This window comes from Cylas formicarius, unplaced genomic scaffold (assembly GCF_029955315.1).
Source record: "Cylas formicarius isolate icCylForm1 unplaced genomic scaffold, icCylForm1.1 PGA_scaffold_6__28_contigs__length_40554024, whole genome shotgun sequence".
Classification (NCBI taxonomy): domain Eukaryota; kingdom Metazoa; phylum Arthropoda; class Insecta; order Coleoptera; family Brentidae; genus Cylas; species Cylas formicarius.
This window is the reverse complement of record NW_026844347.1, coordinates 12675400-12687269: the sequence shown is the minus strand read 5'-3', so window position 1 is coordinate 12687269 and position 11870 is coordinate 12675400. Positions and strand designations below refer to the sequence as shown.

Below are 11870 nucleotides of genomic sequence, written 5' to 3'. Positions count from 1 at the left end.
ACTATTGGCTTAGCTTTTCTATGAAGGAAGCGTTCTCTCGAGCTGGACTTCCAAAAACTACACACACAGTCACTGCGTATTGCCACAATATCTTGACCGTGACTGCTTGCGTGGTTTTTAGAAGTAGAGCTCTCGATAATAAAATGCTTGCTTCATAAAACAAGCTCATTAGGATCCTCTCTTTTAAATTATAATATACCAAATACAATTATAAACCCTGTTTGAATATGTGTAGCCAACTGTATGAAGTTGCAGTATCTACTATTTTCACAATGCCAAAGCAAATTTTTCTCCTCTACATTGTTAAATTATAATTATTAAATTGCACAATAACCATCAAATATTGTTTTTTTAGCATCGTTATATATTGTGAACTAATCAACCTGTTTGGATTTTTTTTTATTTTTAGGTTTCTTTGAAGGCGCACAACTCTATTTGAAACATTTTTCAGAAAAATCTTTAACTCGGAAATTCTTATTTAAAAATAAATGTTCCTACAAAATTAAAATACATCCTTAAGGACCGTCTTTATGGCTGCGGCATTTTTTGACGATCTTTATACTCCTGATACTTGATGTCAGTTTCTATCAAAATCGATTATTTTCAGCTCAGTTTCCAATATTGTTCCTATGAATTAGTTGAGACCCGGTATACTAAGAATTCGAAATTGGTATATCAACCTTTTTTAAATGGTTTATAGTTCCATTCCTTTGTGTCAGTCGAGTTTTCGGTTCAAAATTTACCGTCGGTAGCAGTTGTATTTTCAGTTTAGGTAAATTTTAAAAGTTCGCTTATCTCAAATTCCTCCTCAAAGTTTTCCACTTATTGACTTTTATCAAGGTTTTACGGAGACGTACGACTTTATCCACTAGGAAACTAGTCAATTGAGACATTAATTCTCGTTGAAAATACGTAAATTTTAAGGGAAATGTTCTCTTATTTTCAAATTTTGTATCAAAAATAAGTCGTTAACGTGATTTTTGTTTGCAAAGAAATTGGCGAGACGGGATATACTAAACCGGTCTCCGCTCCTTCAATCAAAATGAGAGCCAGAAAAGCAGAAAATGAGAAAATGCTTTTGCTAATAGTCGCTTTATTATCGTCTTTGTCGGTGATCTTTCAGGCTGGCAACTGTTTAATTTCGTTTAATCTTTCGTAATATATTTGGAACAGCTTGGTGTTTATAATACACTTTACTTTGATTAAACAGCACTTGGCCAAACGTATTTTAATGTTCAAATTTTGACAATATGCTAAGGTAGTACTTTCCACTTTGGCAAAAATAATTTGGTTTTAAATGTGCATAGTAGTTTTAGTGATATTCGCACATAGAAAATTGTTTTTAACTCGGATATTTTTGAATTTTTATTTTTTATTTCGTCTTTTTTAATCCAGATATATTGAAAATGCTTAACTTTGGTAAGGCAAACTGATTTTTAATTTCAGGTGTTCATTTATAAAGGCGATATGAATACATTTATTTAATCGTGCTATATGTAAAACGCACAAATTAATAATTTTTCATTCTTATTTAACTTAATTCCATCTTGGAGCTCGTCATAGTGTAATATTACAGAGAAGAATGGGAGCGAGCTCTGAAGAAACCAACAGGATAATTGGCGAAAGGTGAGCAAGTTCGATTTAACAACAACTAATGCAGGAGGAATCCAGAAGTTTTGTAAATAGTATTACGGCAGCCTGTGAAAGTTTGGTTGAAAAAAAAAAGTAAGTCATAAAAATAAATAAATTATAAAAATCTCTAATCTATTCGACCATTCCACTCAATAACTAAAATAATATAATGAGATTTAAATCCAATGCACACGGTACGAATGGAATTACACTAGAAATGCTAAAACTGTGCTAGCCAAAAATAATACCTATTCTTACTCCGACTTTTTGATCTGTGTATTAAGAACTGTACATTTGCTGCGCAGTGGAAGATAGCAGAGTTTATACTGTTAACAAAAGTGAATAACTCTAATATAATACTGTTGCAGATATTCGACCTATTAGCCCATTGCTAGTGCTTTCTGAAGTATTTTAAAAACAGATTTACAGACAAATCCATTACCACATTACCACCATCATTTTACCTAAATTAGTTAATTTAATTTTACAGTAACGATTTCGCAAAGTATCGCTAAGGCTTTGTTCAAAAATCTGGATGACATTATCTCAACAGCAGATAAGGGGGAAACATCGACTTTGGTCTTATGAGATTATAGTAAAGTTTAAAATACCACGGATTCACTATTATTATTTTGTCGGATTGCTTTGGTGCGTTCAATAGTCATAGGTATGCTGAGACACAACTACATATTTCTTTTTCCCGGTCCGATGCAGTGGAAGCGGCAAGGAGACTCCTCATGGCTTGAAATAAAATCCGAATAAGTCTGCATTAATATACTTTGGGCCAGCTGTGGCGGAATGTAATCTATAAAAGCAAGTATTTTCTGAACTTCAAGTTAAAAGAAAAATGTATGTGAATCACTGATTTTGAGTATTCAAAATTACTCTAATTTTGTCTATCAGAATTCCTGTATTCGATTGATTTCTAACCTTAAACGAATAGATGACGTACTGCAATTTAAAATAGTCAAATATATCGACTCGAGATTAATTACATTTTGCCTGTTTTCTTCACAAACTACCTAAAACTGGCTGTCCCTCATATTTATTTATAACATCGCTTGTAGAAACTGTATTGTTCTTATAATTTCTAAAATTTGATTTGAATGATATAAATTTTATAAACTTATTTTGAATTCTTTCCAGATGCTCTATAAACATAGATAGCGTAATTAGGATTCCATAGTACACTAGAGAAATTTAGCTTACTTAAAACAAAAAAATTGAATAAACAAATATTTCATTTAACATAAAACATAAAACCCAACACTTTAGAGGCACTATTTGCCGTCATATAATTTTTGAAATTGAAAGTCGAACATGAGTTTTGGTTAGTTAGTTAACCTAAATCTCGAATATGATAGCCCTTGGGCAGAGAGAATAAACTAACCAAACTATTTTCGTCACAGAATTTTTCCAACCTATCTAAGTCACTTTGAATCATTAGAATTCCAGTTATATCTTAAACTGGTCTCCGTAAAGCAAAAATTTGCAATGGTGCATGATAGATGTATATTATAAAAAATAATTGTCCCAAGCGTGAAGCTTGCGGGACGCGAGAAGTAGTGACATAAAACCCTGAAGTGATCTTCCCTTCAGATATGATTTGAGGAGGGAGCCATGGACACCGACCTCAGAAAGTTAAGCAAGCAAATTATTATGACTTATTTTGTCGAAAGACTTACTGAAATCAGACGATGCTGTTGCCCAGACAGACAAAAGACAAATAAAGTAAGATAAAAACTATGCCGGTCGGTTCCAATGATGTGTTTAATTATGTTGAAAAAATAAACATTAACCAAAATAGCCAAATTTTGAAGCACATTGCGGACAAAAGGCTCGCAATACCCACCCTATTTGGGATTAGATCATTAACAAGTCGTTCCTTCAGACTTCGTAGTCTGTGTACCACTCTCTCAAGTCCTAAATCCTTCACAATATCTACTGGAATCGAATAAAAGTCAATGCTTTAGCTCACATAAGTCAACAGCACTAGCGTTAAGCCGTCTATTGAGTAAAGAATTATGAACAGCTTTTCGAATTTGTTTGGCGTCCGTAGATAAATTCTTTTTCTTTAATGACACACTGTTTCGAGCAGTAGGAACAAAAATCAATATTGAACAAAACAATATAAGGGCGCATTTCTCTTTGCTTGTAATTTTTTGAAAAAAGTCTATTTTAGCCCGGCCGCAGCCCATACCGCTAGTAATGTAAATTTACGACCCCTTTTATTGCAGTAATTAGACCAAACCCATTTATCTGTGATAGCACTGTTTTTCATTTATTGCCGGTTTTCGCTACTCATGTTGACATAATTATCTATATTTTTAACCCGCCGGCTACGCACCTGATTTGGGGCATTTGAAATTGAATTATCAATTTGCAATGCAAATTACGGTTCGTGCTTTAATATACGTATAGTTCGGCATAGTTCGGCAAGTTAGCTAATAGAATACGGCTTGGAATATTCAGAATAATATCAGTTTTAATTCTCGGCGGCCCCGGAGTTTTCCAAAATTTAAACAGAAACGTCCAGATGAAGTGCTCTCCCGAGTAACGCATCGTATTTAATTAATTTTCGTAGCTAAACTATCTTATCAACCCTTGTCGGAACATATTTAATTGCTCCGAAGCCCCTATGCGGTTGAGTAAGTATATTTGGACTAAGTCCAAACTTTCTCATTAATTCCAAAAACGCGCCGGCTCGCGGGGCGGCATTCACGTTAATTACTGCATTAGTCAAGTTTCTAATTATATGATAAAAGTTACCCCCAAATTATTTTGTTGCGAGTCCGGAGCGTTATGCATTAAATTATGGTCATAGCTGTGGCCGTCAATTTTGTTAAACTGGGCTGTCGGGCAGTCCGCCGCGAAGTTCAATTTTATTGGCTATTTAGACCTCCTTTACACTATCAAGTTTGGCCTGTCAAAGTTTAGTCTGCATTTGGATATATTCGACAATGCTTCGCACTGTTAACGCTCTGTAGTGACATACAAGTATTCCTATAGGTAAGATTCATAACAAATCCGGGGTTTTCAAGCACTCCCTACAGTCTCCCCAGTCTGCCTGAAGTCTGAGTCTATATTTTTTAACCAACACGGTGCACCTGGTCTGGCAATTAACGCCAGTAAGGAATGAACTTCCTATTCTGCCCTATGGTAACCTCGTTACTCTAATATACATTGAGCCGGACAAATTAGTAGTTAATGTGCCATAAATCGCCATAGAGGTGCTTTTTCCTAAATAACACTTCTGTTGACGAAATCAATTATCGTATTTTTGAGTTACTTTTCCTCCTTACTGGATTCCTACTGACATTGCATCTCGTATTGGTGAAAGATGAAGAACTGAGTCGCGGTTAAGATTGTTAGGTTGCTTATAGAGTTTTATAGACTGTCGAATTTTCCGCAGCATTGAATGCTGTAAACTCCTGGTATCTGAAAATAAATTTTACCCTTAATCAGGGATGTTTTGAATGTAAGGAAGGACAACAGTTGCAAGTGTGGAGTCATTGGCGTTGGAAGGTTGAGGTGAAGTGTATTTTGTGATTGAATGCTTAATATCTCTATTGTGGAAATTATTCGAGGGAAGAGCAAATGCAAGGTGTTTGAATTCTGAGTTCAGTTACTCGGGTTGTGATAGTTTTACGGTTCTGATAACCGACAATTTTTGGGCCTGATGGTGATCTGACAATGCATGAACGCATCGGTATGTGTGTGTCTGCAAACAGGATAACCCAAAAATATCTAAGACTGGGAGATTATTATTACTTTCCAATTCAATGGTAAAGCGTATGTTAGGGTGTATACAGTTTAAAAGGCTAAGAACATCTCTTGACCATGAGGCCAAATAACAAAAGTATCATTAACGTAACATTTGCATAATCTGGGGGCTTTCTTCTCAAAGGTTTTCAACTTAGATTAACGAATAATTTAGATACCATCAACTGTACTTTGCAAGGTAGAGGTGATCTTTAATAAAATGAAGCTTGTTTAGAGCTTGCATTTCATCTATTTTCCAAAATAAATGACCGAAACGTTGATAGATTGTGAGCGTTAAAAGCATTTTTTATTGATTAAGAATCCAGTAGCAAAATTCTAAACGATTTGGATTTGGAAGTCACAAAACTGGAAAATAAAGGAAAAACTTTTAGTTTTTTTTTCTATTCACTCGACTCCTCCTGCGTCGGTTGTTGATAAATCGAACATTTAATTAAAAACAAATAATCTCATATATTCTTATTGATAGAAAATAAGACCTAAAATTGTTTACAGAAAAGCCACTCATACAGGCTCATACGTTAATGGATTGTCATATGATTATTCCACCTAAAAATCGTCATCTATCAATGAACTCTCTGGTTTACCGTAAAATTCTCAACTCGACTCACTGAACTCGGAATTAAAACACGTAACATCTGCTCTTCTCTCTAATAATTTCCACATCATATTAAGATATTAAGCATTCCATCACACCAACCTCCAAAAAAAATGTCTTACATGCCAGTGTGGTTCCTCGTTTTAAACCAGTAGTTTACAACTTTCTATGCGTATGCGCCAAAGAAAACATTGGAAAACCAGGACCAAAAATATGAGCTACCCTAGAACAACAGCTAGGACTAGGATATATAAACTCATCAGCAGTTGATCAATACAATCATGAAACCGGTTATCGAATTAAATAATAGTATATTATGCAACAAGTGCGGTAAACGGCATTTGTCTCACGAGTTTATTTGACACGAGCAGAGCGAGTGTTTAATAAACGAGTGAGTTAAAAAGCTTACCGAACGTGTTATATACTACACTTTTTATACGACCGTTAGTTCTTGGGTACGTTTTAGTACAACACGAACACATTCGCTGACATGAGTGTCAGAATTGACAAAAGTCAAAATTCAAAGCGGGAAATATCTCCGAAAACATCTGATTGCTCCCAAACCCGTGCGGTAAAATTCCGTTAATGTCCGAAGTGGCTCGGATTCGTGGGAAACGAAACTGACGTGGTAAAGCGACGCTTCCCTCGCGCTAGATTGGTGCGTAATTAGATATTTTACAGACGGGAGTAGATTTTTTTTTTTAAACAACCAAGCAATCTTAACTGCGACTCAAGCTTTACCTGTCACGGATAAGAAAATCTCATCCAGGTCAATATTTGCCCTTTTTTACCCGCACTCCTATAAGAGAGTATATACACTAAACCTTTTCTTCTCATAGTAATTTATAAAATAATAATTGCTGTAGGACTACTAGTGATATTCGCCAGGGGGTCGATTCTTGAACTAGAGGAACTGCTTTCGCATGACGATTATTCTATTTCTATCACTTTAATGAGAAGTTAAATAATAGTAACAAAGACAAACGTGCGTTTCTAAGAGACCGTCGTTACCTAGCTTCAAGAATCAGTTCGCGGGGGTCTTTAGCGCTCGTAGTTTCCCATAGGCCTTATTTGTCCTTAAGACCTAGTAAATGATCCACGTTTAGCTAGACTTCTGTATATGTTGGAAAATAAACCGTTTTTCGTCCAGCCGTACATGAATATCTCCTATCTATCTCTATGTTCGGAAAGCACTCCATAATTTCAGAGAAAATGTGACCAAAAAAAAAAAAAAAAACAATAAATGTCGAACTGATCAACAAATTGAAAAATTTTTAATTTTTGATTTTTGATTTCGGGACATCCTGTGTTTGGATACCGTTGTTCAATTCATCTTTACTTACTTATTATTAAGCCATAAGATAAATAAATTAAATAAAGAGCAACAGAAACGAAACAATGGATGACTGCTGTCTCGAAAACTTCAATTACGCCCCTACAGAATCCTCCTTTCCTTTCAAATTATTTCTCTTTCCCAATATTAATAAGTTTTTATTATTGCGTGAGAATAAATTTTAAAACAATCTAAGACGATTACGGGCCCCCATTGTGGGGGTTGCCACATTTTCGCCTCCAATTTTAATTGCGAAGGAAACAGAACGAGAACGAAGACAATGAAAGCCGGAACGAGAAATGAAGAATTGGGCGGGTCGTGTGATAAATTGGCCACTGAGCGGTGTCCACGTTAATTCGATAAGCGCCCTTTTTTTACCAGACTAGCAAATTACGTAATTTAAATTGCTAAGTAATCTAATAATGCGCCTAGGACGACGTAATGTAGTCGCCATTCGCTGCGTTAAATCTGTTTTCCCGACCTAATTGCACGCTAATGTTCAACAAACGGCATTTTTCCACGTTTTCACAAATTTTAAAAATATGTTCTTTTAGCCGCTCGCCAAATGGGGTTAAATAAATCGCCACTCTGTTACTGTGTGTGGTGACCTCGATGCGCACATTGTAACGGGAAAAGAATATTCATATGCCAGTTGGTCTGTTTATTATGTTGCGAGTCTGTAATGCTCAATACTGGGTTTGGAACATGGATCGGATCACTACCACAATAATAATTTCGCATTGGTTCTATATAGGTGTTCATTTGAACGTATTCAATTCTAACAGAACACCTACTGAAAAAAGAAATAGATAAAATAAGCAAAGTAAAATAAAAGAAGATGTAAGCAAGTTCAAAAGAAATTTTATTTTAATTATAAAAGTATTTTAATAACTTATGTGCAGAAAATAATCCTTGCAAACCATGGTCAGCTGTCAGAAATTTTAACATTTATGAGCACTTTGCTAAATTTTTTCAGAACATTTCAAACTGTGACCAGAAATATTGTAGTCCTTTCATAGACAAATACATAATACATATTATAAAGTGCTGCTTGGAAAACAGTTACTTTCCTGATCCATGGAAAATTTCAATGGGAAAAACACTAGTAAAAATAAGTAATCCAAAACATCTCAATGATCTACGAATAATCAGTATTCTACCAGCAATTTAAAAAATATTTGAGAAAGTTTTGTATGCTCAAATGTACGATTATTCAACACATAATAACATCATTCCGACTATGTAGTGCGGCTTCAAGGCACATTTTAGTATTTAGGTTGCATTAACTAATGTTGTGAAGTGTATGTTTGGTCAGCATATTGGCACTTTTAGATTTTCCAAAGGCATTGGACAACATCCATCAACCTCTCAAACAGGTTTTAAAAAAGGTCTAATAATACATATTTCGATCAGGTTGCCTTGCTCTCTGCAGTCCCACAAGGCTCAATTTTAAGGTCATTGCTCTTTTTAGTTTACACTGCTGACATTTTGAACTCCATTCTGTGCAGTAGGGTACAGGCATTTGCCAATGACGCGCAGCTCTATGGTTGCTTCCACGCCGACGACTATGTTGAGGCGGACTCAAATATAAATCGCGATTTAGGTATTATAAGTGACCTTAGGGGTAGACTTGGTATTAAAGTTAATGACTCTAAATTAAAATTTGTAACTACTGCAAATAATAAAAGGGGATTATCGGAAACTCAATTTCGATTTAAGGCGTATTTAAAACCTAAAAAATCATAAATTTCTAATGTTATGAATTGCTCGAATGTGTAATGTCTAAAGGTAAACATGATAACGTCCGGTTTAGTAGAGTATTTTATTTATTATTTATTTATTTATTATATATTGCAATATACTCTTGTTGATGATTGGCATTTATTATTGTAATTATTATTATTATTATTATTGTTATTATTATTATTATTATTATTACCGCTGGCGTAAGCGGACCACAAGCTACTGAGTGCTCTCTCCACGTGTCTTCCTTAAAATCGTAGTTAAAGTTCAAATTAAATCTTCAAAAGTGTTTTACTAATAACATAAGTGTGGTGTGAACTACAGTACTTATTGGTGTCATTGAAATCATTCTTTATTACGCGTATAAACCGATCGGTTTATTTCCTTGGGATCACCCACCTTTTTTTGCCTTTCGGAGAGCGCGTGAAAAGGTTGTTTCCGCCCACGGTTCGTAGAAAACTTATTGTACAGTTCGGATCCGATTGTTTTCGGTTTTGTGCTAAATAACTTAAACTGACGTATAGCAATGGTGCAAAAAGCCTGTAAGCGCTGTGACGGTGTTGCTGGCACGGGTCTGAAGTGCATCGTCTGTGGTGTTCTAATGCACAAGTCTTGTGCCAAAATATGTAAATTCGTTAAAATTCTGCAGGATGATAAAATAGACTGTTGCACATATGACCCTCGCGTCGTCGACAAGACCGCTGGGCCCTCCACCGCCTCCACTGAATCCGCCACTGTGGACGCAGGGAATACCAGCGACCAGCCGTTGGCTGATCACATATCCAGTAACCATCTCACTGAAATACGGTATCTGAAAGAGCTGCTCAAACAAAAAGATGAAACAATACGTTACCAGTTAATGGTTATTAATTCCCTTCAAGATCAGATGGCTATGTTAAAGAGAGAGTCCGCATCCCATGTCTGCCCGGTTCTTCCCGTTGTTGTCGGCGGGGCACGTAATCCAGGCACTAAACTTGATGTGCCGGCTGACGGGTGGAGGAGAACTACAGCCCCACAACAAAGATTAACCGAATCGACTGTTGGTGGTGCTCTACACGAGGCTACAGTGCGGAATAAATGCAGCGAGATCATCGGCTTGACCTCCAGCGACAACCTTGTTCCTGGTTCCGGTCCTGCCAGTGATCTCCGTCCACCCCAAACAAAAGTGGAGAGACCACCTCGTCCCAAGCTCACTTCCAGACCTCAGCCGATAGTGGGCAGTCTTAAAGACCCTGCGTCCTGTAAGTTACAGGTAGCAACCAGAAGGACACATTTCCACATCTCCAAGATGCATCCGACGACTAGAGCCTGTGACATTGAAGAATATCTGAAGCCTATGGTTGCGGAGGTTCAAGTGGAGCAAATTCGATCCATGTTCCCTGAAAGTTATGCATCTTTCAAGTGCACGGTGTTGGACGCTGACTCAGAAGATTCTTAATCCTTCCATTTGGCCCACTGGAGTGCTCGTGAATCGTTTTTTCGGTCGGCGTGCTTCGGGGCAGCAACCCAAGTAATAAAGGTACTCTAAGTATTCTTAGCTTAAATATTCATGGTCTCTCTAGTAAAATTGACTTACTCAACGGTTATTTGCTGGATAAAAATGTAGATATTCTCTGTCTATCTGAACACTTTGTCTGTGATGAAGAACTTTTAAAATCAATATGTGTAAATAATTTTCTATTGAAAAGCTTTCGATGCCGTCAGACTGCGGTCAGAGGGGGCGTATCAATTTATAGCAAACACAAAGTCAACTGTAGAACTTTAGATTTAGATAAATACTCACTAGACATCCATGCCGAATTTTGCGGCATTGAATTAACCCACAAAAATACCGTAGTTATCAATGTATATAGATCGGGGAGCCACGGCGACCCTTATCTATTTATATCCAGGCTAGAACTTCTTTTAAATGACCTCTACTCTAAGAAGAGAAAACTTATTATTACAGGTGACTTTAATATCAAATTCAACCTGACTTCAAATGCTCTAACGATGGATTTTGTCAACTTACTTGCCACCTTTGGAATCTCCCCTAGTGTCGCTGACCATACCCGTATAACTGAAACTACGTCAAGTTGCATTGATAATTTCCTCGTCAATATATCCCCCACTCTGTTCACTGCGGGCAGTGAGGATCCAGCACTCTCTGATTATTCCGCTGTTTTTATGGAATTACACTTTGATGTTTCCTCTGTGCACGATGACCATATTCAATTCAGACCAATTACCCAGGCGGGTCTGAATAACCTCTGCACAAGTTTTGAGAGCACCGATTGGGAACCTTTTATTAATACTAACGCCGATCCGACCAACTCAACAAAAGAACTGCTTCATATCTTCACCGCCAATATCCAGAATCACTTTAAAGTCGTAAGGCGCAGTAATTCCTTCCGTCCCCCCGTGGTCTGGTTCAATCGTGACCTCAAACTTATGAGGGATCACGTGTTGCTTTTAAAAGCCAAGTGTCGAATATTTTCCCCACGCGACAGTTGGGCTGAGTATAGATTGGCTAATGCTAACTACAAAAGAATGATCAAAGAAACAAAATCCAAGGCATATGCCAATTTTATAACTAGAGCCAGCAACATGAGCAAAAGTTGTTGGACCTTGATTAACCATGAAACTAACCGAGCCTCAAAGGCTATACCCAACTCAATCACACCCAACGAATTTAACTCTTACTTCTCCAATGTAGTAAATGACCTAGTATCATCCATTGGGAAATCCAGTGACCCATATGTGTACCTTACGAAAACACCCTCTCCGTGTAAATCTTTCTTCTTA

The 11870-nt window shown here is 36.6% G+C and overlaps 1 long non-coding RNA gene across 2 annotated transcripts; it reads right to left on the bottom strand.

Moving 5' to 3' along the window:
• Positions 1 to 10535: 10535 nt before the first annotated feature.
• On the bottom strand, positions 10536 to 11419 carry LOC132703659 (uncharacterized). Of its 2 annotated transcripts, none has more exons than XR_009619113.1 (3): positions 11098 to 11419; positions 10663 to 11007; positions 10536 to 10610 (listed from the first exon to the last, which is right to left on the bottom strand). It is a non-coding gene; the product is annotated as an uncharacterized LOC132703659 (long non-coding RNA). The 2 variants fall into 2 exon arrangements; XR_009619114.1 differs by having other exon boundaries at positions 10548 to 10791; positions 10870 to 11007.
• Between the last annotated feature and the right edge of the window lie 451 nt (positions 11420 to 11870).